This window comes from Agelaius phoeniceus, chromosome 5 (assembly GCF_051311805.1).
Source record: "Agelaius phoeniceus isolate bAgePho1 chromosome 5, bAgePho1.hap1, whole genome shotgun sequence".
In the NCBI taxonomy this organism is placed as follows: domain Eukaryota; kingdom Metazoa; phylum Chordata; class Aves; order Passeriformes; family Icteridae; genus Agelaius; species Agelaius phoeniceus.
The window spans coordinates 27735656-27761057 of record NC_135269.1 but is presented as its reverse complement, the minus strand read 5'-3'; the positions used below and the strand labels follow the sequence as shown (position 1 = coordinate 27761057).

Here is a 25402-nt window from a genome sequence, read left to right as displayed (position 1 = left end):
TTTTGAAATAATTTGAAAATATTGCTAGCTGGGGGCAAAAAATTAAGGAATTGGTGGAGTTTGATTGTTACTTCAGGAATTTTGTTCCGTAGATATCTCAACAATATGTGAAAAGATTCCTTAATGTGTCAATATCTGTTCAGAATGTTATGTAATTGTTCTTAAAGGCATTCCTCAAGAGACACCAGCATCCTAACATCCCAATTTCTAATGAAAGGTGGAGAAATGCCTGAAAAAGTTGGAACTTGGCAAAATTTTAATATAAGTAATCTTGCTGGATATTCCCTAAATAAATTTTTGCTGAGTAAAAAAGTACTAAAATTACTGTCTCATACTGGGACCTTATCACCAGGTATCAATTTATGACTATCACCTTATTAAGAGCTTAAAAAATACATAAACAGACTTTTGTAACCAGAAAAGATACCCTTTTTTAAATAATTTTTGGGTGTCACACAGTAAGTGGAAAGTGAAAAAACTACCTTTAATATTTAAAATAACTTGAAATGTATTTTGCCTGATCCCCTACAAAAAATGCAAAAAAAAAAAAAAGATGATCCAGATATCTAGGTATACAGTACATGCCAGTATAGCTTAGAGAAAAAAAAAAGATTTTAAAATAATAATCTCTCTGGAGTGCAAATAGCAATTAATCATATAGTAATCTTGAGATTTCTCCCTTTTGATCCTATTCATTATCCATTGTCAAGTGAATTGTTCTTTCTAATTTTCCCAAAAGTAATTATCATTCAGTTTATTATAATAATTTTCTTTTTTGTTGTTCGTGTTCACATTTAACTCAGGTTTCTCTTAACTGCTTCCAACTGTCTATGTATTTCATTAAACCTTTTCCAGTCATTTTGCTCATTCTTTCAAGTTCCCAGTCTCCCACTGGAGAACTGTATCAGTTCCCATTGCAAACTTCCCCACAGCCCTGCCAGCACTCATCAAACCATTTTGCAAGCATCAGCTCCACAGACATGCAAATAATTTTGCCTTTGAGTATACATAGTCTTTAACCAACACCACTGACAATTTGTAACAAATATAGAAGCTGGAATGGCAGCCATGAAATACATTTCACATAGTCCACTCCAGAGTCATCAAACAGCAGTATTAACAGCTTGCTATTAACAGCTTGTGTCAGCTTTGAAGGATTTCAGATCCAAAAAGAAAGAGCAGGCTCTGTATGATGCTCCTAATTCCTCATCTTATCTAGATGCAGAAAATATGAATGTGTATGCATGACTCAAAAGAGTTCACTGTTGTTATTCAAAAACCCAATACCCTCATCAGCGCAGAAATACTACCATCATATATTCCCGTACTACACAACTAACAACACTGAGGTTTAAACAAACACAACACTAAATTGTACCACAATTATTGGGCAGGTATTAGTCAGGATAGTCAGCACAACATAAAGCTTGTTCAGAACCAGGGAGTACTGGTTCTATACAGTACTCCCTGGTCCAATATTGTACTTTTCCAATATCTGCTTTTGCCCCCTTTAATTTCTCCTCAAAGCTGGGGACACAGTATCTGATAGTTGTCTCACAGAGTGGATGTACAATGCCTGAAAGACATCATTCTTCACAGTCTGAAGAATCCCTCCTTCTCCCTCACAGCTGCTGGAATAGATCATAGCTTCCCCATGGTCTTAGTGCACTGAGATCAGATTGGTTGGACAGTAGGAGTGAGAGGGAGAAAAACATCTTGCCTATGGCCCTTGAATCCTTGGTGACTCTCTGCCCAAAGATTTAAAAGAACTGTGGTAACTCAAGGCTACCATGATCCATTTCTGTTACCACCTTTATCAAGACAGCATCAAATTATTCAGTTCATTACTAATCCAATGATGTTCCAGTGATGCTCTTCTAAGATACTAATGCTTATCTACTGAGATGTGCTCCATGAGACATTTTCCACAATTATATATCATATCATATCTTGCTACAAGTCCTAAGCCTTAAAACAGGGGCATGGAAACGGGAATAATACTCTAATATTAAGAAACACTCTTTTGTCAGAATTTTTCTTCTTTTAGGAGGAAGAGGAAGTCTTAAGAGGAAACAGAGTCAATGCCTGAACAATGGAATAGATGGAGGTTTTACTAAGGATGTTTTGTTGGATTTCATGTTGATTCCTACTGCCACTTTTCCTCTCTTTTGAAATATTTATTGCTTATCTTTACTCTATTTTTACTTTCCACTCTTATTTCTCAGATGTTCAGTGTGCCACTGTTCTTACAGGTTCTGGAACAACAGCAAAAGTAAACCTGTCAGGGCTGTGCTCCTGTTAACAGCACTTTCCCTTTGGACAGTGATAAAGGAAGGCTCTCCTCAGAGTCATGACATTGGTACCATGCAATCAAGTGCACCTTTAAAAGTCTGCAGTGGCTTATCTCACCGAAGAGAAAAAACATAAACCCCACTGTATACTCAGCAGTATTTATTCTCATTTTTCTGCTTCTCAGTGGTTTGGTTGTGTTTTGTTTTGTTTTGTTTTGTTTTTGTTTTTTTTTTTTTTTTTCCCCAGTTCTACACCCTTGAATGAAAGATTTCTCCCATCAAAACCAAAAAAACCCAACAACAAAAAGAGCTGTCATGGTCACATCTTCCTTTCTAATGAACAATTTTTAGTAGGCTTGGAGTTCTATTGAACTTTGTTTCTTTTCTTGCCCCTACAATTAGACAATAGTGATTTACAATCTCTTTTCTTGCTGGTCCAGTCTCTATGCAACAATGCCTTTCAAACAAATTTTCAAAATTTTACTGTTTTCTATTAGTGTAAGAAATACTAAAATGTAACCTTGCAATTCATCAAAATTATTGCAATCTCAATTAAAAGCAAATGTGAGATCATTCAGAGTACTTGTAAAATAATTTCAGAAACAATTTTGGAGTCATCTGGAAAAAATGGCATGAAACTATTTAAAAATACCAATTTTTACCCTGAGGCAGACTGCACTGAAATGAAATACTTTTACTTTTAAAATGTTTTAAAATTTTTACCATAACTAAATTGACTATTTCTGAATCTTATTTGAAGAGAAATGGAGGGAAAAACAGGAAGGAATAACATTAACAGTGCAACTGAGTAGAAGAATTCCTAAGATTAGAAAAGGAAATGTGCACCATCTGGAAAAGAAGTTTCTAAACTTAGGCTATTAGGTTATATGGTTCATGATTAAAATCTGGCAAAAGCCTTCTTTTCTCTGGCAGAACAGACAGTATCTTGACTCTTGAATAATATTCATGATACTGCTTCAGAGCAGGGAACATTAGTTTCTAGGGATATGAAGTTCTGGATCCCCTGGGAAGAGGCCAATCTCTTTATTGAGTTGAATACATTTCACAGATGAAGGGGAGGAAGAAGAAAAAGATCTTGCCTATTTACCATGGATGCTATCGGTTGGGAAAGCAGTTTGGCAGAGCTCCATACAGTGGGCTAGCAAATATCAATAACAGTTTTATTTCTTTGGTTGAAAGGACACAACTGTTTGAATCAGTCCCCGTAACTATTTTACTTTTTAATTTATCAATATTCATATTCCAAACTAGAGCAATTAAAAGATGGCTTTAAATGTATTAAAAATATATCTAAATTTAGAACTACTTTTTTTAGCTGTGCATCTGTTCCTTATTAATGAAATTATGCAAGACCATCTTGAAAAATCTAGGTATCAGAAGGGATTTAGGACACCTGAGAAATCATTTTGCCAGGTACTACACCAGAATTTCTTCTGTGCAAGGAAAAAAGGTGACTAAAATGAAAAACAAGTAATACCACTCAGAATAATGCATGAAGAAAGAAGATATTTTATAATTGCTTAACTTTACACTTTTACCAGAGAAGAAACCTTTTCAATCATGATGAGACAGCACAACTCAGCACAGAGTACATCAGTGACTTGCAGCATTGCAGTCACACCAGGGAGGGGATTTGCCTTGTCCAACATACACAACTTCTGGGCAGAACAAATTAAAGCAAGCAGAGTGCAATAAAGCAGCTACATGGCTTCTTACTAGGTAAGTTGCCACTGTCTCCTGCAAATGCCCTAGAGGTTAGGGCTGCACAGAGCTCTCTTCCTCAGGGACTTCAGCTCCCTCTAAGGCTATGTTCTGTGTTTAGCTTGATTATTCAAGAAACTGTGTATTTTATTGACATTTGGAAGACCGACATACCCTTATAATTTTTCCATTTTTATAGATGATTTTGCAATAATAATGCCAATTATTTTCTTCTAGTCTTCTAAATTCTCAGTTCACAGATTAAAAATATCCAAGAGAAGATAATCTTGCTATGTTCTACGTTCTCACCCTCAGATTCTAAAGAAATTACTCACAATGGTAGTATTTTCAGTTAAATGAATGTCCTGTCTTTCTTAATCAGTCTCCATGTACACAATAGAATATGAGCATAAAGTGGATTAAAAAAGGTGCATGTGGGACAATTTATTCACCTTAGAGACATTTGGAGAATATGTCTTTTAATACTTAATTATTTTCTTAGATTTCTCAGAGGCTGTGGAATATTCAGGGTCACTTGCCTTTACAAGGAGAACAAGCAGGCCAGAATCCCCTCAGGCCAGGAACTATCAAAAATGAAGAATCTTTTTCTAAAACTGATGTGAAACAAGATAAACCACGACTAATGAAACAGCATGGTAGTCTAAAGTCTCAGCATGCAGGCTGCACACAGGAATTTTCAAGATCATGTATCTGATCGTGAATCAGGGGAATTAGTTCCATGAATTATAAGAGAAGGTTGGACAGATAAGAGATCATAACTGTTACATAAAATTTGTTGAAAATAATTTAGGAAGATTGGTGTCTGATGGTCTGTTAAAAATGTTGGCAATGCCTTGTTCAGGCAGAATGCAGAAGCTTTTTTTCCTTTTGAGGAGGAATGGAGGTTTCTGATTTACTGCAGACCAGCTGGGTGCAGGAGGCACCTTCCTCTAAAAGATGGCAGAAAGCCATTTTTTACTCTATGTCTTGGGCAGCTGATTTAGCAGGGAAGGGAAGAGAATGAAGGTAAAATGAGCTAAAACAGCTAGGAAAGGAGCTTCTAGTGTTTGAATGCAGAAATACACGTACTGCAGCTGTGGCATTACAGAGGCAATTAAATGGGTGTTCCATAATCTTAGCTTGAGTCACAAGCCGAATGGGATGTACCATTTTAAAATTCTGCCTTCATGTGCTACATACGTGAATAAGTGCTGTATAATAATGTTCTAGCTCCAGATTAGTGGAGACAACATGACTAAGCGTGCTATTTTAATCACCTTTGCAACGATGATTACTGTAAGACGCTTCTGAGAATCTTTAATCTAAGACTAGTCATTCATCTCCATTTCTTTCTTGTCACAATCCACCCAGATGCTGTCTAACATGACCTTTCTGCTCCTATTTCACTGTGCTGTTTGCCAGAAGATTATTTTTGATTCCCATGCTACTTTGTAACAAATATGCCTTATTGCTGTCTTTATATAGACTGAAAAATAGTGGTTATCTCAATATCTATGATAATCTGTTTAAAGAAGTAGTGAAAGAGATTGCAAAGGAAATGCTGTTATTTAATTCTGCTTCTTCCATCTGCTCTACCTTGGTTTTTAGAAAGGGAGAAAAGAAGCAGATGCAGGATGTTTTTGTGGAAGAACAGGAATTTTGGATAAAACTGCTTATTTACTAAAGGACTGTCGGTAGGATACCATCACTGCAAAGCAACTCACTGCAGAAATAACCTTTATATTCCCTTTGTGCTACCAAATTTGTATACTGATAAATAACAGTGATCTTTAGCTATTCTCTCAGGATGTGAAGCTCATACAGGAAAAAAAAAATTGCAAAACCTGCATTCATTTGATACAAGTTTTTGCTACATCTTTACTATTCATGTAATAAAATAATGCTGATCCCAAACTGGTGATCTCAGAGGGCCTCAGGTAAGCCAGCAACATCTTTTTATGAGAATTATGTTAAAGAGGCTTACCCAAAATTCAAATGGAGGGCTGTGTGTTATCTTCTGTTCTTTACAGAAAGTGTAGAAGAAGTGATGGACCAAAACTTCCTATATATCTGAGAGTTCCCATTCTGCTATGCTCCAACAGATGGCAGGGCTTCCAGGAATTTCTAGGGATTTCCTGCTGGGATCCTATGTAAGGTATGGTTGTCCCTATGCGTGAAAAAAAGGCAGAAGAACAAGCCATCATAAAGCATAAGGGATATCCTTGTGTTATTTTGCTAAATGAATTTATGTAATTTAAGAAAGAGAAAGCTATAATTACCATTTTTGACTGCTAGATAGTGTTGCTGATTTTTTAAGCACATCTCTATAAATAGCAAAATATAAAAGTTCATCTTGTTCTAAAGGTAGCATTTGTTGTCAGAGCATTACCTGTTCTAAGTGGTGGGATAGCTCTGGAAAAATAACATGCATTTAATGGTGTCTATTAGATATTCAGGATAATAATTTATTTATTGGGAACACCTTCACAGAGTTTTGTGTAAGGTTGTCAGACAGAGCATCTGCTAACTACTTGAAATAAAAACAAGGCCATTAAGATATCCAGGTAGGAGAGAAATAATAGTCTGTGGAAACTCTGGCAATGCGCTGCCCTCAGATCTCTTTTTGTAGTTCCAATAAGTCTCCCAATAGTAGTTACTTTCTGAAACAAGAAGACTGAAAGCAGTACTTGCTCTATGTCTGGAAACAGGGAGTTAATTTCTACCTGAGATTACAGAGGTGAACAAAAATGAAGGTCAAATACCTGCTTCAATAAATCTGACTGATATTATTTAAGACACCACATTACTAGTTGTCTTGCTGGTAGCAGCAGCCCTAAAAATGCTACTTGAAAAGAGTGGCGAGAGATCATTGGCAATTAAGACATATAAATGAATGTTTCTGATGTAGCAAACTTATAGAATCTTAGATTATGTTGAATTAACTCTGTGATACACTTAGAGCTTGCTTTAAAATATATGTAACTTCCTTTCTTTAGACTAGCATATGTTTGATTTTAGTTACCATAGAGAAGGAACAGCCATAGTGGAAATGACAGACAATTTGAAATTCTTACATGTTTCAAGTCTACAGAGAATTTAAGAATATTCTGAATTTTGAATTAGTCCCACTGAAGCATTTTTTAATAAATTTGGTTAGTTATGGTTAAAGTACATGACATTAAATGTCATTATGACCCTAATGGTGTTTGCAGTATAAGTCTGTACTAACGTACTAATGAGCATATTCTTATGCATAACTTCCTTTTTAAATTATACTAACCACTACAAAACTGTGGAGTATGTAATCAATAGATTTTGTTATTTCTGTCTCTACCAAAAATTATTAGAGGTAAAGGGCAGGCCAATCAAATTTTAACGAAGTATTTCATTCCATTATGGAGTGTGTGAATTAGGTAATTGGGCCAAAAGTAACCAGCTTAATTCACCATGATGTATCAGCAAAACTGAACAACTGCCTTGGGGTATTAGTGCCTTAGAGTTTAAATTTTTAATCACTACATATAAATAATCACATGTCAGAAATATGCTTCTGATTTAGTATATAATTTAGAATAACAGACATATATATAGCTCCTAAACCTGTCCTAGAGTCAAGTATAAGTTTAAGAGCTGGTTCCCTTAAGTGGTACCAGAGTAGAAAACCTGTGAATGCAAAAATGAGTATACAGTTGCATCCAGATATTTTGGGCTGGTATTCAGTGCTGATGATATGAACTTGGACACTAAGGGATACTAAATTGCTTTCCTTAACTACAGCAGACAATACCTCAGAATTGCAAATGAGCTTTCCTCCCTCCCTCCTCCCCCAGTTTGCAAGATCTAAATATTCCCATGACAAAGTTACTTCAAAAAAAGTATGTCAAAGCACATTTGAAATGGCCAGTTCATGAGGTATATATCTACATGAGTGGAATTTCCAGAAATACTTACTTGAAAAAACGCTGACTCTACTGTGGCTGTGTTTAGACTCATTTTGAGGCTAGTTTTTGTGTGCCTATTCAGGCAAATGAGTCAAATAGCAGGACAGTTAACAAAAGAGAGAATAAGAACACAGAAAATTTTGAACTTAGAACATAGTCATAAAAATTTATAAGTTTCTTTTAACCAGTCTTGGAATACAACAATACTATGTGACTCATATATCCAATCAAAGCTCTTTAAAACAGCTTAGATGTTGAATTTAAAGTATGTGCGAAGAATATAAATACTAAAACTTACTCAGAGAAATTTTCTAATGAGTACATTTGAGAAAATTATAATATGTTCATGACAAAAACACATGCAGAAACAGAGCTAAAACTAATTAAATCAACTATTTCCCAGGAATTATTTGAAATGTCTAGTTTCACCAATATCATCAAACTTGTGAAATAAGAGTAATAATGCTTTAAAGCAAGAACACTATCAGTCCCTTTCAACTCACCAAATTCTGTGCTTCTGCAACAGTAGCCTTCTCCAACATTCACACCCTTGCTTATGATGATACTATTTACATTTGTTTTTAGCTATGACAGAATACAATCAGTCATTTTTACTTAGTTTCTCATTTTTATTACACTTGTTTCTGAAAGAGCTCAGTATTGTTACAACTACTGGAAGCATGCTAGATGACTTACAGTACAGACAGAAGAAAATTAATTTTATGTCAATGAGTTTATTCTAAGAATTTTTTTACTTTAGCTTTCTGGCAATTTCTTATCAGAAAACCCAAAAGAGATTGATTATTTGCATATAATCAATGTGTACTATATATTTGGGTAATCATAGGGTCACAGACTTCTGTGCAAACAGATAATGAAGCAGCAAAATAAAAACTTCACTTGTTCAATTTGATATTGTGTGTAAAAATTACTTACAACCCCTAAAACTGTTAATTTAGCATGAAACCTTAAATCATAAGACTAAATGGATATGCAACATCGACCCAAGAGTGTGGCTTTAGACCAACAGCCAATGAATGATCTGCAGAGCTCACTTAACACCCACTAAAATGATTTCCTACTGCTATGTAGTTGCTAGAAACAAAGAAAACAACCAGAGTGAGACAAGCAACCTTCAGATTTGAGATATGCTAATATTTCCCTAATCAATAACAAATTAGTAATGTGATGGTGCTTTGAGAAGGAGCTGGAAATTCCCCCAGAAGAAATATATTCGAGATGTGCTCCACAGGAAAGAGGAAAGTTGTTTGGAAAGTCAGGATTTCAATTTGAACTTTGGGAATAATAGCCCACAGTAGGGCTTTTGAATGGTTTCTTTCTCTAACCAAGAAACTGTGAGGAGGAGACTGCTCTCCCTCAAGTCCACAAATCACAAACAGTTGCAAAGTGGAACAGCTGAATCAGTAGCTAAATAAAATAAAACAGATTTATTTGAGTAATTTTTTACTACACCTTCTGCAGTTTTAAAATTCACATTTGTATTTGAAGTAGATGACTTTGAGGGTGGCCTGAGAGATAAAGTAATGCAGGAAGACTAGGAGGCATGATATCAGGTATATCATACAGGTGGAACCTTTTTGAATGAAAAGGTAAAGAGAGACAGAGAGGGCAGTGCAATGCACTGCAAAGATGATGATTTATTAATGCACTAAATTATTAAAATGGATGTTAGTTGTGAAATGTGAAAAGCAATTGCTTCTATAAATTCAGGGCTGTTCTGTAATTCATTCTTATGATTCAACAATGGACATAAACAGTTACATGAAAAGCTGCCAATAGATTACTTCTCATTTCCTCTTCCTTTTCCAGTAGAAGACAGAAGTATAATATGAAGAGCAATAAGCCTATTTATATATATATTTATATATATTTATCTATTCTTATATTCTAATAAGAATATATTTCTATATTTCATATAGAAATCAAGAAATGGTTTCAGAGAAAAACTAGTCTTTACTCACTAGCAGCAAAACTGTGATTGCCCTTGGTGCTTTGTAACAGTCCTGACATTTCTCAGACAAAAAGAGTGAACCTGTGCTTACCTTTCCTATAGTCATAGCAGAATGAAGTTACCAAGAATTGAAGGTTCAGGATATCTTGGTAGATCTACTTTTATCCCCTGAATAAAGGCCAGCCACACTATGCTGGATGTGTGGTAAACAGCCAGGCATATGCCACTTCAGGCTGGCATGTAATCAGAAAAGCACAGTGTGGACACAAACCCGGGTATCATTCTCTAAGAAGCAAAAATAAATAAAATACTTTAAGGTTCTAAGATACAGACACCCGCGTTTGTATGACAGCAGGAAGGAACGGAGTAGTTTGAGGCTTGTATTTTTTTTCTAAGTTCTTGGAGGAAGAGCTTGGAGGAATTTGCCTTCTGGAGGGTATGGATTCCTCCAGAAGGTTCTCAGAGCTTTTCAGTCTCAAAAAGCAGAAGCAGGATACTCATGGAATATCACATGTTGCAGAAAAAACGGACTGTTATTCACGTTTAAAGAAAATATTTTTCCACATCTGCTTTTTTGTTCTTTTTCCTACCAATTTAACAGGGGACAAAAGTTTTCTGCTTCTCTGCAACTTCAGATTTGATATACCATGCACTTGACCAAGGACACTGACAATTTGGCTAAGTGTTTTCATTTCTTAAAAAAAGTGATCTTAGGAGATTATTTTCTCTCTATCTTAATTTTTTTCCTGCAGTATTTTTTTTCTTGTTGCTACTGATCCCCTTTTTTCAGTACTGTTTTGATATGCTGAAGATACAAACTCTATGGAAAGTCAAAGGGGTTCACATCCTATTTTTGTTTACTCTTTTCCCCTTTCTTATTCTCCTGGGCTTTTGCAATTCAGGCTATCTTCATAATTCCTTGCACAAAAGGAGGAAGATGCCTGAGTCTTCTGTTCTTCTGAAACCTCAGTTGCTATGCAGCTGAGCTCTCTCCTGGCTTCTGCTGTTGTATGACCATATGTAATGTCTTCTCACTTGAAAAAAAAAAAAAAGAGACAGGTATGAGCAGGTTAGCAGTGCTATTGTGTATTCCATTTCTCATCAAGTTTTAGACATGCAATAGGTAAAAGATTGGCATTGAAGCCACTAATTCAGATCCTCTGGGGATCTCAATCTTGGTATTGATAAATCACCTTTATGGAAATGCTCCTACTAAGAGGACCAAATCAGGGTACAGCAATATATAATGCAAACCTGCCTGTTTGATCCTAATCCAGAAGATCCTGTTTGCACTGGTTAGCATCAGTTACAGATTTAGAAGACCTCCTGGCCTCACAAGCTTATGCTATCAGTATTAGTAAATTCAGCAGACAAAGGCAAACTTAAACCAGCATGGGGAGAAAATCTTGATAATGTGAGGTGGCCACCAAAGTATTTACAGATTGAGAACTAAATAAGCAGCTGTTCCAGTTCCAGCTGTTCTAAACATGTTGATCAATTCATTACTAGTAGAGAGACCACAAATAACAAAGTAGGCTGCTTGCTTTCTAGTAAATTGATTTAATGTTTGCTATTTCTTCTTTGGAATACTCACATTCTGCAAGGCATTTATCTTTTGCAGTAACAATGAGATACCATCTTTATTCTGGGAGCTAGCATAGTTCTTACATCACAAGTGAATATTAAAAACCATCAGCTTCTTAAAGTGAAACACAAAACTAGGAAATGGTTTATAAAGGATATTGTGATTGACATATGCAATCATAGAGAGACATTAATGAAACAACACATCAAGTCCTGGATGCTGTCTGCTAAAATTAAAAATATTACATCAATTCCCACAAAAAACACACACCCATAAAAGCTGTGACATTAAAAAGCAAAATACCTTGTCTGGTGGCTTCACTTTTGATAGCTCTCTGTTTCACTTATAGTAAGCTCTCCTGCAGATCCAGAGAGGTGCTTTCACTTCCAGGGGTGCTCTTCCTCTTGATCACCATTTTGAATGCTTTCTGTAATACCTGCCCTCCCCTCATGATACAGGAGATTGTTCTTTGGTGCTGTTCAATAACATGGTAGGCTCTGCAAATGCAAAAAACTTCACAATCTATTCCAAATCATTTAGGAAGAAGCAGATGTATCAGCCTACCACAGAGATTCTTTTGCTTTCCAAACTTAGAAAGACATGGCTTAGCATTTGGTCCCATCACTCCTTGTTGCTGTGACCAACATCTGAATGATGCCTGGAATGCTTGCAATAATAAAGATGAGATGGTCCTCCAAGATGTAAGAGCCACTGCACCTCCTGCTTGGTTGTGGGTTTCAGAAAAAACAGCTTATATAGTAATTACTGACACGTAAATAGGTCTACTGGTCAAAAAGAACCAACACCACCTAGAAATACTGATAATAAAGGTTGCAGAACCCATCTAAGTAATCAGAACTAATTCATTAAGTCTCAAGAGGTAAGCATTTGCCTCCTCCTGGCTCAGGAACAACCTTTGCTGAAAACCATCCAGATGCAAAAAAAGTCATATCCTCCTGGAATCACTGCTATAGCACAGGAGAGGGAACTGGGTCGGAGTCTGAACGAAAGCAGAAGTCTGGGACTGCAGCTTCATATATTCCTGGTGTTTTAAGCTCTTCTGGGAAAGTAGTCTTTTTTGTGCAGTAGGGAAAGAAAGAATTATAGTTCTCATAAAAACAAATACAGGCTGCTGCAAATCTAATTCACCCATTGCACCCAAGAGTAAAAGATCAGTGATCTGGATTTGATTAGCTACTGTATATGTATATATATATATTTTTTTTTTCAAATTATTCTTTCTTTAAATTCACAAAACTGGATTACTTGGCTAAGTTGCTCACAAGTTGCCTTTATTTCATAATAAAATGGCAGTAAGACTGCATGAAAGAGAATAAGTTATAAGCTGGTCTTTTCCTTCCATTTCAGGCACCAGGTTCTGCCAGTGCTCCAACAGAAGGGCTTTCATCAATTTATAATGCAAGGCAAGAAAAGAAAAGCAGCAACCCACTGAACAAGACTAAATCACAACTTGCCTTTGAATCAATGAGCAATGCCCATTAGCAAGCCTGAAGCCTGCAGAGAAAAGCTGCTAATTCCAGCAAGGATAGTTGTTTGTGGCTAAACTGCTCAGTGGAATGGAGCCAGGGAGTGAACCCAGGCACCACACTGCTGATCATACATGTTAATTAACTGATAGCCTTCACCCTGGGATGGGAAATTAGCACTCTCTGTGCCATAATTCTCAGGACAGCCTGCTCCAGGGACCATTCTCACTGGCCAGTTCAGACATCATCACCTGTTGTTTTGGAGGTAAGGATGTGATTTTTGCTGAATAGAGGTCAATCAGCTCATGCCATTTAATTTCAGAACCCACGAACAGTCCTTGACCATGTTCAGTTTGTAATCTAACTCAGCCTCTCTGTGACTACTCTCAAAAAATTCTTCTTTAAATAGTTTCTAACTTTACAAGAACGTATCTTATCCTAAGTCCATCAGCAGAGAATGGCCTTGATGGCTTTCTAAAACTATACACTGTGTCTTCATACATAGGACTTAACTGCTTTTCTTTAATCCTTAAAAGGTTCATATGCTCTGCTATTTTGTCAGTGTTCTTACTGCAGTTAAAAATAGAAAAGAAGAAAATTCAAGTTTTGAAGTTGTAAATACTTCATGATAACTGAAAGTGTCAATCAGAGGATTTCCACAGACCAGTTAGCAGCATGAAAGTTGCAGAAATATCAAACAGTACTACATTTGTTGGAGTCTGTATCCATTTTAACATTTAGGAGTTTCTCCACAACTATGAGATATACAACCTTTACCTGAGTGGAAGTATTTTGCTTCAGAAATAAAATAAGCTGCTTTCAAATCTTTTTAGGTGAAACTTCTGCCTTCCCAATTACCCCCACAACCCAAATTTAACCTCAAAAAGCATAGACTCTGACTCCTCTGGATTTTGCTTGCTTCTTTTAATAGAAAAGAACATTTCTTTGCTCAACTTATATGATATATTTGATGTAGCAGAAACAAGAAGCTACTGGATCACTTCAAGAATGATCAGAAACATTCTAAAATTCTTCCTGCTCCACCCTTCAAATCAGCCCAGAGGATCACCACACCACTCAGATTTGGTGACTCACAAAAGTCAGAAGTTTTCTGGCATATTACTCAACATGCAGTCACTGCTATGATGAGAACATTGCTCTCATCCCCAACCACTGCAGAAGAGATCACTATCCAGATGAAAAGAGAAAATTTTCCAATAGAGCAGAGCTCAGTAACATGGAATCTGGATATCAGCACAATTATATTCCCCATCATACAGTCACCATTGAGCAGTAGAGGTCAAAAGCAAAATTTCAGAATAAACCAACAGTTTAGCATGTGATAATTAGCCATGGGGGGTACCTATTTCCTTCCACTGACCTTGGAGAATGCCTACAAAGTAGCAGGGATACTAATATGCTTATTTTAAAGAATAGAATTACCAAATTATCTATCTACATTTTTGTGAACTTAAATATAACAATAACTAATATATTTGTTAATAATAAGTACAGCATTTCATCCAACATAACTTATTTTCTTGCATTTGCAACTGAAAAAGAACTAAAGGGTAAGAATGTAATATTTTGTGGAAAGTGTCAACTTTCTCCCAGCCTTCATAGTCTGATCAACTCAATTTTTAGAAACCTATGAAAGTTTGAAATTAATTTATATAAGTAGAGGTAAAACAACCCAAACAAAAAGAAAACCACCAAGCTTCATATTCAACTTAGTTAAAGTTAAAAGAGCTGGACTGTCATACACAAAGGAATGACAAGCCAAGTCAGATATCCTAGAAATTATTATCATGTAGAAACATTTAAAATGTTCCTGTATCCTATATCCTGAGGAGTTTCTCCAAAGGCAAGCTGCTACACCTATGCAGTACTGATCCTCAGTAAAGGTGTCTCTGTTATACCCAGATTTTGACACAGAGGATAATGAAGAACAGAGGCTTGCATGGAGACCTTGTAGCAACCTTCCAGTACCTGAACAGGGCCTAGAGGGAAGCTGGAGAGCAACTCTTCATCAGGAGTAAGGAGTAATAGGTACAAATTGAAAGAGAGGAAATTTAGATTAGATATTAGGAAGAAATGATTGTGAGGGTGGTGAGACAATGGAGCAAGTTACCCAGGGAGGTTGTAGATGCCCCAACCCTGGCCATGTTCAGGGTTAGGTAAACCCTTGAGCAGCACGGTCTAGTGGAAGGTGTCCCTGCCCATGGCAGCAGGGGTTGGGACTAGATGATCTTTAAGGTCCATTTCTACCCCTTAACATTCTGTGATTCTATGATATAACCAAGCAGACTACTACATCCAAATCTCTGAATGTGCTGAAAGATCTAAACAACCTCAAATTCCAATGAAAAAGTAGTGATATATTGAAAACTATATAAACAGCAAGGATGTTACATTCTGGACAATTCTAACAACTGAAGGAAGGAGTCACTAGGTTGAATTCAGCTGCTCTACACTTCTGGTGAGGCCCAGAGCACATCCCCTGTGCTGTCCATGGCCTCATGGAGGCCCCCAGACACCACCATGGGGAAGCTCTGCACAACGACCCTGGGGCCATGTCCAACCCCAGCCCCCACACACCCTGCCTGATCCTGACACCCCTTGTGGGCCAATATCCCAGCACAGCCTGTTCCCTTCCCCAGAAAGTGCCCGATCCCTGGGGCTGTCCTGGTCCCCTGCAGATGCCCTGTTCCTGGCTGGAGTGGTGGGATGAGGCTCGGCTGCCAGGCCCTGCCCTGCTGCCCTGGGGAGCCCCCAGTCTTGTGGAACCCTGTCGCTTCTGGACACTTCCTAAATCTTGTAGTTCCTTTGTCTATTCTCAAAATCCATTCCTTTCCAGCAGCAATGGAGAAACATGACTTGAAGTGTTCTGCAAAGCGACTGCATCAAGCAGACGCCGGAGCTCTGTGACATGTGTTACACATCCGCTTAGCTCAGCTTGGAAACACTACGGTTTTAAATAACAGCGCTCGCGACTTCCGTCGGTATCTCACAGAAAGGTTGAGTCATTCCTGGCTCAGACACTGCCAGTCAGAGGGAAGAGGCTGTGGGCAGGAGGCTGCTGTGTGCCCACACCGCCCCACCTGCCAGGCACAGCTGACTGCTGGAGCACTGTGGCACAGCCCGTGCAGCACCAGGCTCCCCCTGTGCTATCCCTGCCCCACCGTGAGGCACAAAGATTCCCAGTGGAAGCAAGCCACAGGCTGAGAGGTACTGAAGCACCAAGGGAACAGCTGCCCAGATGTGTGGCCTCAGCCTGTGCACAGCTACTGACAACACCACACCTGTGGTACCACAGGTTTCAACAGCTATTCCTTCAGATAAAATTCGAGATGGAACAATTCATTTCTAAAGGATACACCGGCTTCCATGGGGTAAGCCAGGATGTATGAGACCTCTGAAATCACACTGTCACGCTGCAGTGCAGGCAAACAGAACCACCCTGGTGATGCAGGACAGCTGGAAGGCTGTGTTTTGCTTGGTTTTTACCTCATCAAATGAAAATAAAATTTAAATCATTCATTATAAAATATGGATAACAAGCTAATTTTTCTTTTAGAATGGACAGACAAACTGATTATGAGTCAGAAAGCCACTGTGCCAAACACTGTGCAGATAATATGGTGATCCCTCCTCTGAGGAGTTTGCAAAGTTAAAGTAGTTATGTCTGCAGAGTGAGCAATGGAAGAAGTAGCAGGCTTTAATTTACAGCTGATGGCTACATTAGAAAGCAATCTGAAAACCTGGGTATCACTGAATGTGAGAGAGCTGACAAGTAGAGCAAAATTGTTGGAAACAAGATAATAATGGAAGATATATAACAGCAAGTGCCTAGATTATTCTCACCCATACTTTGTATCAACTCTTAGAGCAATTTTTCAAAATTATGTATAGTGATAAAGTAAAACACAAGTAATAAGGGCAGGCTGCCAAATAGTACTTAGAATACAAATCAAAGGAGTATGCTGGAGTACACATTAAAATTTAAACCTTTCATCTGCTACTTGTATGACAGTATTGTGAGAAAGACAGAAATGGAAAACTTTTGTCCCTAATTAAAACTCCCCGTTGAGATGCAAGTCATTAGAATTTCATATAAAGTGTTGTTACAGCAAGACAGTAATGAAGATGGGTTTTGGTAACTAAGACAAAGAGGACAGGGAGTTAAAGATAGACATTTGTCATTACAGATAACGGGATATTTTTGAACTGTTTTAATGCATGTACATACTTTATGATACCAGGGTAAAAATCACGCTGAGGGCAAAATTCTCCTGCCTTTTCCAGAATACTAGGATACAATGCAATGAGGAAGAAGCAAAAAAGAATCCTCATTTTTTCAAGCACCTCTTCAGTACTAGTAGGTACAAGCCAAAAGGATACATGGGTCCTTCTGAATGTGTGCTCTAATGCCTGGACACATTTCCTGAACACTGTTTAATTTACTAATATAGACATAACTATGGAATTCACAGATCTGAAGTCACAACTAATTTGGTAATGTACCATAAGCCAGCAAGGTTATGTCTACTGCTTGCAACAAGTACAAATCCACCAGCAAACAGACACACAGAATTAAAGAGGTAGTATCCTGGGAGGCCCGCATGGAAACGAATACAATAAAGGCTTGGAAAAATATGGCTGAAATCAGAATTCTAATCAAAACCATTCTTAAATGTTTTCTGTCTCTAGTAGTTTCCAAAGTCCTCTTGGTGTGTCAAGAACCATCAGGGCAATCTGTAATCTGCCAGGCTAGTCTGTGACATTTTATGTGTTTTCCTGAGAAACAACATACCATAAGAGGTTACTCTAGAAATAAAGCTCACAATGACAAAAAATATTTAGGACATAATAGAAATAGTCTTTTGAAATACCAAGAGAAAAGAAAAATACTTACAGGCTTCTCAGTTCAAGGTCAATTCTGGCAATGCACATTATGAACCATATGAAAAAGCTTTTCATGCCAAAATGACTGTTCCCTGTGTTTTATATTTTGAGCAATAAGACAAGTTTGAAATGTCCAAATGTTGGCAAAAGATTATTTTGTTTTCATAGAACGATGTAAATTTTGTAGATCATTAATAATGGAATTCTCCAAGTATGTACTCTTCCTTTGTTTAAGGTAGGGATTGTGGGCAGAGCTGAGGCAGAGGAGTGTTGTCGCAGCACCAGTATTGTTGCTATTGCACTGCTTAGAAACAAAAGTTAAAAATAATGCTCCTTGCTAGTTCTTCACACTCACAAATGCCTCAGTATTGGTTACTATGATAGTTCCTGGTTATGTCAAGCAACAGTAGTCAAAAGAATTGAAAAGCAAGCTTCTACTAATTGTTAACTCATGAGATTCTGGGGTTTAATCATACAGACTGAGTAGGTTTTTTGTAGTTGAAAGTTATGTCTGCTTCAACTTCACTAAGAAATTCTGGCAGAAATAAATTTTGCAAATTCACACATTTCTGCACCCAGTACTGGCTATTGCATGCCTAATTTCATTTGAGTACAAAGAATTTCTGAATCGCAATATCTAGTTTTAGTTGTTTTTACTAGAATAACCAAGGTCACAAGGGTATTTCAACACATGAATCACAAACAATTGCACATTTGATCTTCTATTTACCTGGTATTTTTAGGTAAGCTTCCTAGAGCTTAGAAGGCATTTACATCACACCTTTGTAATACTTCTGATATCGAGGGTTGGCTATGGCAAGATGAAAGAATGGGTTTGAGCTTTAGAAAAAGTGTACCACTTTTTTTTGATTATAGAAAGATGGAGCTTTCTATCTCTGCCAGACAAATAATTGCTTTTTGAAACATGCCATAGCACTTTTCAGACTGGTTTACTCTTTTTGATGAATGCTTTTTGGATGTTTCAGTCTTTTGAGATCCTTTTATGCAGGGAAATACCTGTACTTCTAGTCTTGTTCAATGGCGGAAGTAGATCTCCATTCTACACCTACCATGAAAAGAAGTAAGAAGATTATTCTGGCAAAGTGGGGCACCAATCCAGTTCCATGCACAGGTTGTGTGGCATGGCATTAGATGAAAATAGCTGATGAGTAGATGATCTGCACCTTTATATTTAACAGAAAAAAGCTTTCTTAACAGTGAGCTAAAGAAAAAGAAAACAGATACCAGATAAATCATAATTATCAGTAGTACATGATATAAGCTCTCATTTCTGGCCTGATGGGAGTCTGTGTTGCACTGTGGACTTGTGTGGGTCTGACAATAATTTCTAGTGTCTCAGTAGGACTATTGTCAATAGGTTTGTATTTGCTGCATATGAACCCACATGCCTACCAGAAACAAGACCACATATAGTGAATGAGTTTAAAAATCATCAGAATTGGTTTTCTGGTGTGCAGACTGGGAATTTATCATATATGTTATGCCTAATTTTCTATATTATTCTCTGTAATATTCCAAAACTCATTCACCAGCATATTAGGAAAATGCAAACACAGCTGAAACAAACTAAGTCCTGTAGTTCGTGGAAATATTTGTAGTAGTTACCTAGCATTAATAACATGAGCCTTGTTTGCAAAAATAACCAACTATGTAACACTAGAAATGGCAAGGAAAAAAAAAGACAGAAAAGCATTTTGTAGAACCAGCAACCCACTCTAAACCTTCTCAAAAGGATAGGATTTGTAGTATTGAAAACCACCTTTTACTAGACCACACTGACATATCTGGGAGAAACAAGTGTTTGGCCATAAGGCCTTTGGGTCTCAAACAATTGCAGCCTTTAAGGAAGAATACAAGTTGAGAATATATAAGCTGCATGCCTGAAGTATATATAAGCTGCATGCCTGAAGTTGCATATCTCAGGCCATCTGAGAGAAAAAGTTGATAAGCATAAAGTGATTTTAATAAAAATATGAGTGACTGCACCAGGCCATAGCAGAGCTCTAGAGATGTGTTTAAATCAACATCCTCTTAAGCAATGACCCGTACAAAAAGAAGGTTCCCCTGGTTGCTCACATTCTGTTATGACATTCCACTTTAAGTATGAAAATGTTTCAAATGTAATAAATGTACCAATTTAAAATTCTACTTAGACTGATGATAATTCCCAGAAAAAATGTAATTCAAAGTCCAATGCGATTACAGTACAAGTTTAAAAATTCAAGGTAACTTTGAGGGCTGAAATAAAACATGGCTCTAGCAGTTTAGATAAATACTAGCAGTAAGATAAATACTACTCAGCAATGGAATTACACATTATTGAAGTCTCATACCTTGGTCTTATTTAACCAAGGGTATTTTATCCTTAATCAATAAATACAATATTAGTGCTAAAATCCAAAATACAACTATATGTTTGGAGTCTGACATAATCAGAAGAGTTAAGAAAACAATCAAGAAAATAAAAAAGTAAAGGCACGGAATTACTGTGCACTAACATTCTCGATCCCTGTTAGAAGAGCACCAGATCCACCTAGTGGAAATTTCCTTTATTACAAGGACTCGAAAATGCCATCTTGTAAGCAATATCACAATATATGCGGCTTGGTGGGAAAGCCAGTATGTGTTATTGTCACTGAATCACAGAATTTAGGGCTGGGAAGATTACTGCTAGGTTTTTCCCTGTCATACAGGACTATTATTCTGGCTTTCACCTACCTTAAATTTATGAGAGGATGATGTTTACACTGTTCATTTAGAGAGAGAGAGTTTTCTAATTTTTCTTATGTCATTAATTTTTTTTTCTTCTAACTAAATTAAATGTGTCTTTTTGTGTAATCTTTTTGTTTTTAAGCAATTGGATACATTACTCTGACAACTATCTGCTTTTAAACTTCAAACCTATAAAGTTCTGTTATGTTCCTTCTGTACTTCACAGCGGTGTTGGTAACAGTATTAAATTCTATTACTGCTATAATTTAAACTCTCTGGTGAACTTTTTCTTTTTCTTTATAATTCCCTAAAACACATAGTTTTATCTTTCTGGGGATATGTGCAAAACTGTACTAAGATGATGCACAGAAATATCAAGGGCACTTAAATATATGTTTTCATAACACATCTTTTTACAACTGTAAGACCATATTCAGACTATTTTGTATTTTAAATTCATCTCAGGAATATGGGCAAGAGTTGGTGATCCTGCATGTATGACTGTCTTTAGCACATAAGACAGCATCATCAGATTTCATTCCTTCTTTGCCATATATATACTTATTTTCTAAGAGAACACTAGAAAAATATTTATAAAGTTTTCTAGGCCTCAAATGTAAAGCAGCTGAACCCACAAGACATGCTGAGCTATACTTTCAGCAACTGCTTGGTTTGACTGCTGAACATAGAATTAATATTTATGATCTTGCTGTGAAGTTTACAAATTAACATCATGTACAAAATTTATCCTTAGGAAGTGCAAATGGGTTCAAATCTGTAGGCATAGCAGTAAAGAGCACAGCCCTTATAAAATCAGGTCTGTGCTATCTGAAAAGTGTTTTCTTGCCTGAATAAAAAAAACCACAGGTCCTGAATAAAACACAGAAATTTAAGACGGAAATTGGAAAATCTGTTTTACATGGGATTATTCTGGAACTTTTCAGTATACTGACTTGTCAGAAAAAATGAGGTTATTAACTTTGTTCTTTCTGTTCGTAACTGGGAGTGTGGATTTAAAAAGACATGGTAAAAGTTGTTCTCTTTTGTGGTACAAATGCCATAGAAGTACGAGTGACATAGTTGCAGGACTGAAAAAGCCAGACATATGATACATGGTGTTCCTAAGGAGTAGGCAGCGTTCAGCAGTCTGGTACATCCAGTGGCTGTTAATGCTAAAACGTGTTGATGATATATGATGGTGTGCTACAATTACTTTCTCAGAACATAGTGAGACTTTCAAGCATGTTTCCTCAAGTAAGAAACAGGTTTCATCTCAGGAGTTTTGATACTGGGACTATTTGTTAATTATTATTTTTCCTGTATATCACAATTTTTAGTCAATAATTTCTATTGTATTTTCTCAAGTAAAAGTCCAAATACAGATTCAGAGTAATATTAATTTTATGGCATAAAAAATGTTCACAACAGAGATCTCAGTACTCATGTAAAGGTCCCTTTAATTAACAGGGAAAAATAGGCACCTTTAAGGCATGACTCATTTGATATAATTTAGGCTTTTACTTTAGGACTAGATGAATCACATAAGAGAAATGGCTGCATATCTTCAATGATTATAGCAAGAAGCTAGACATGTATCTCCTATGACTGAGTTGTAAATATGAATTTCACTGATATAGTCAGAAATTGAAATTTTATCCTTCCACTGTTCCTCCTTTTGCTAAAGCAGAACACAATTTAGCATGTTCAATATAGATCAAAGAAAATATTATTGATTTCATTCCAATTTCAAGTGATCACCTAGGTACATGAAATAAACTTTCAAGATGATTTTTTAAAATATTTAGATATTTTAAAATTATATAGATTTTCAAATACAATTTATTTTTAATTTTTATAATAATTTTCAGAATTTTCTTTTCATAACTGTGACACAGTTATGAAAAAGAGTGTCTGCTTCATAAGACAATTAATTTTAGTAAAAACAAAATAATCTGGACAGTTACCACCATATCCATGGTTGCATAATGTAGGACCAATCATAACAAGGAACTTAGAAATTAACACACGCATAGGGAAAACATAGTTTTTTCTAATTATGCAATGTCTTGCTCCACTTCCACCCGCTTAATGAGTGGAATATGCAAAATAATAAATATAATGGGCACATGAAAGACACAGTTATGAATTTTGCCCAACATTGCCCTTTATAATTATATAGTATTAGTTGCCCTATATAGTTATAGGCCTAATTAGTTATAGTTGCCCTATACAATAATTTAGTAAAGTTGGGCTGTAAACGCTTTTGAACTTCAATCATTTTGGTAATGGCTGGTTAGAAGATGCATTCTAAAATATCAATAATGTGACTGAGGGTTCTTCTGCTTATCCATGAGGAGAGAAACTGGTTGAGTTAGAGCTCTCCAAGAATACTGTTAGCCTTGTTTATAATTGCTTATGCTGTAATATCATATGAAGACTGGCAAAAGAGAAGTCTTAAAAGCCAGGGGACGGAGGCCATAAGTAAATTAAACATAACACAAGAAGCAGATCAGGATAACATATATACATATATAGATATATGTATAATTCAATGTATATATAGATATACATTGAATTATACCACCCTGCTAAATTATTGTGTAATTTTTTTTTAATACTCTTTGTATATAGCTTCACATATCAACTGAACAACTCACGGTATTCTACCACCAGAGACATTTGAGTGCACACATTTTAAAAATTCCCAAGAGCCTCATGGCAAAGTAATACACTGAACAAGCATGCTGGGTTCCTAAAGTATCAATAAGTTTCATGAGGAGATACAGAAGAATTCCAAATTTTCAGCTGCTGGCAAGACAGCTTCGGTGAAAGCGCCGAACCTACAAGACCTCCAGATATGCCCCAGAATGTCCATTGCACTGACTGGTGTTTGTTCTTTCTGCACCACGACCACTTACTCTTGGCATGTCAGCTAAACTGGATTAGAAACTCAGGTAGGAAACTCACAGTGAGAGCAAACGAAGTTCAGAAATGTTTTAATGGGAAACTACCCTTGAGACAAAAAAGATGAAGAGAAAACAAAATAAACAATGAAAAGAATTGATTTCCCACAGTATTTTTCAACTGTCAAAGCCAAGTGTCAGCTAGCTACTAAAATAAATAAAAATGCTACTACTTATTATTATTTTACTAGTTGTGGGTAAAAACTAACTGTGGGTATTGTCATTAACACTCATCTCTCACAATTCAATAAAAGATTTGTTATAAAGATATAGCTCTGTTGATAGATACTTGGGAAAGGTTTTGGGATTTTGTTCCTTATTTTTGTTTGTTTTTAATTTTGTTTCTTTTTTTTACTTGCAAGACATTAGGAGGACATGATGAAGACTAAGTTCAAATACAAGATTTCATATATTCAGAATTATGTGTGTTGTGATTCTAATGGCAGTTTTCTGCTTATCAGTAAACACATTTCTGACCCTCCTATTCATTTAAACTTACCTTGACATTTTCCCATTGGAAAAATTTCTATTTCATAAACTCTGAGTCTATTTAGTGTCTTGATAATTGCTACATGCACAGTCAAACAAAATAGGTGAGTCTCAAGACCAAATAAAAGTCTTCATTTTCCTATTAATTGGTCTGTGTTTAATTATCAGCAGTATCTTCCTTGATTCCTTGTAGAAAAATGCAGCAGCTAATTCCATACTTACATGGAAAAAATACTTAGGTTAACACAAATAAATGGGATGCTAAAATGCTGATGCTTATGGAAAAATAACAAATTGTCAGCAATAAACCCAAAATCTCAGCCATTTTGCTTAAAAGCACCTCCTGCAAAACAGTGTGGGGGTTTTATCCTTGACACATTGGAATAATCTGTGTTAAATCCCTGGGGAAATGCAAAGAAGATAGCAGTCAGATTGCTTCTCTGCCTTATCTGAATTCCAGTGGCCAACAGAAATCTTATGATGAAAAGCTGAAAATCTGCAGGAAAATATTTTACCAAGAACATCAGCTTGAATGAAACATCTCCGAAGAATCTTTTATAAACTTTTAAACTCTTTCTCACATCAAGGCATTCTTGACACAAATCTTACCTGAAACACTATCCAATGTTTTATTTCTTCTATAATATATGACATGTAGTCATCTTTCACATTTTCTGTAAATCATCACCTTCATATCCATAGTATTGTTTATTAATAACACCATAAAAATACTGAGAGAAAGTATAATTTCTGATCATATTTTAGAGAGTGTTCTAGGAGCTTGCTGTCAAACCTTGAGGGTGAATCTCTGATGCAAAGGGTCAGCAAGCTGATTTGATTAAAGAAAAACAGAAAACCTAATTGTGAGAGCAATTTTGAATATTTGAAACTCTCTATGTATCTGTGTAGTCATTTGCTTCCATTTTAAATAGACATAAAATAAGGACTGCCATCTATTTTATATGATACTTAGATACTCTTTGTTTCTTCAAAATACATTTCTAGTCATTCTTGCTAAGCCTATTAGCTTCTCATGGCACTTGTTTCTGACTCTTGACATCTCATCCTTGCATGTATCTCATTTGCTACTAACTCTCCTCAGTTCTCAGCTTCCTCTTTCCCATGCTTCAGTTCTAGCCAATTTCCAAAGCCAACCACTCCATATGCTTAGAGGCATATTAGACTTCTGTCATTTTTTTTTCTCTCACATTGTCACATCTTATGCTTCTGATTCCCAGAGAGCCACAAATTACCAAGAAAAAAAGTGTTCACAGATAGAGCAGATAACCTAAAATAATGATTTTTTTTTGGTGA

General features: G+C 36.3%; 1 protein-coding gene and 1 long non-coding RNA gene across 10 annotated transcripts in view; both read right to left on the bottom strand.

Annotated features, from left to right (window-relative positions):
• The window catches only part of LOC143694128 (uncharacterized), a 38527-nt gene extending 18777 nt beyond the window's left edge, over positions 1 to 19750 (bottom strand). The window contains exons 1-4 of the long non-coding RNA XR_013182366.1: positions 17914 to 19750; positions 11815 to 12008; positions 7965 to 10960; positions 5998 to 6180 (exon numbers count right to left, since the gene is read on the bottom strand). This is a non-coding gene — a long non-coding RNA (uncharacterized LOC143694128). The remainder of the gene's footprint in view (positions 1 to 5997; positions 6181 to 7964; positions 10961 to 11814; positions 12009 to 17913) is intronic.
• ANKS1B (ankyrin repeat and sterile alpha motif domain containing 1B) overlaps positions 1 to 25402 on the bottom strand; it is a 408217-nt gene that overhangs the window by 115970 nt on the left and 266845 nt on the right. The window lies entirely within an intron of this gene.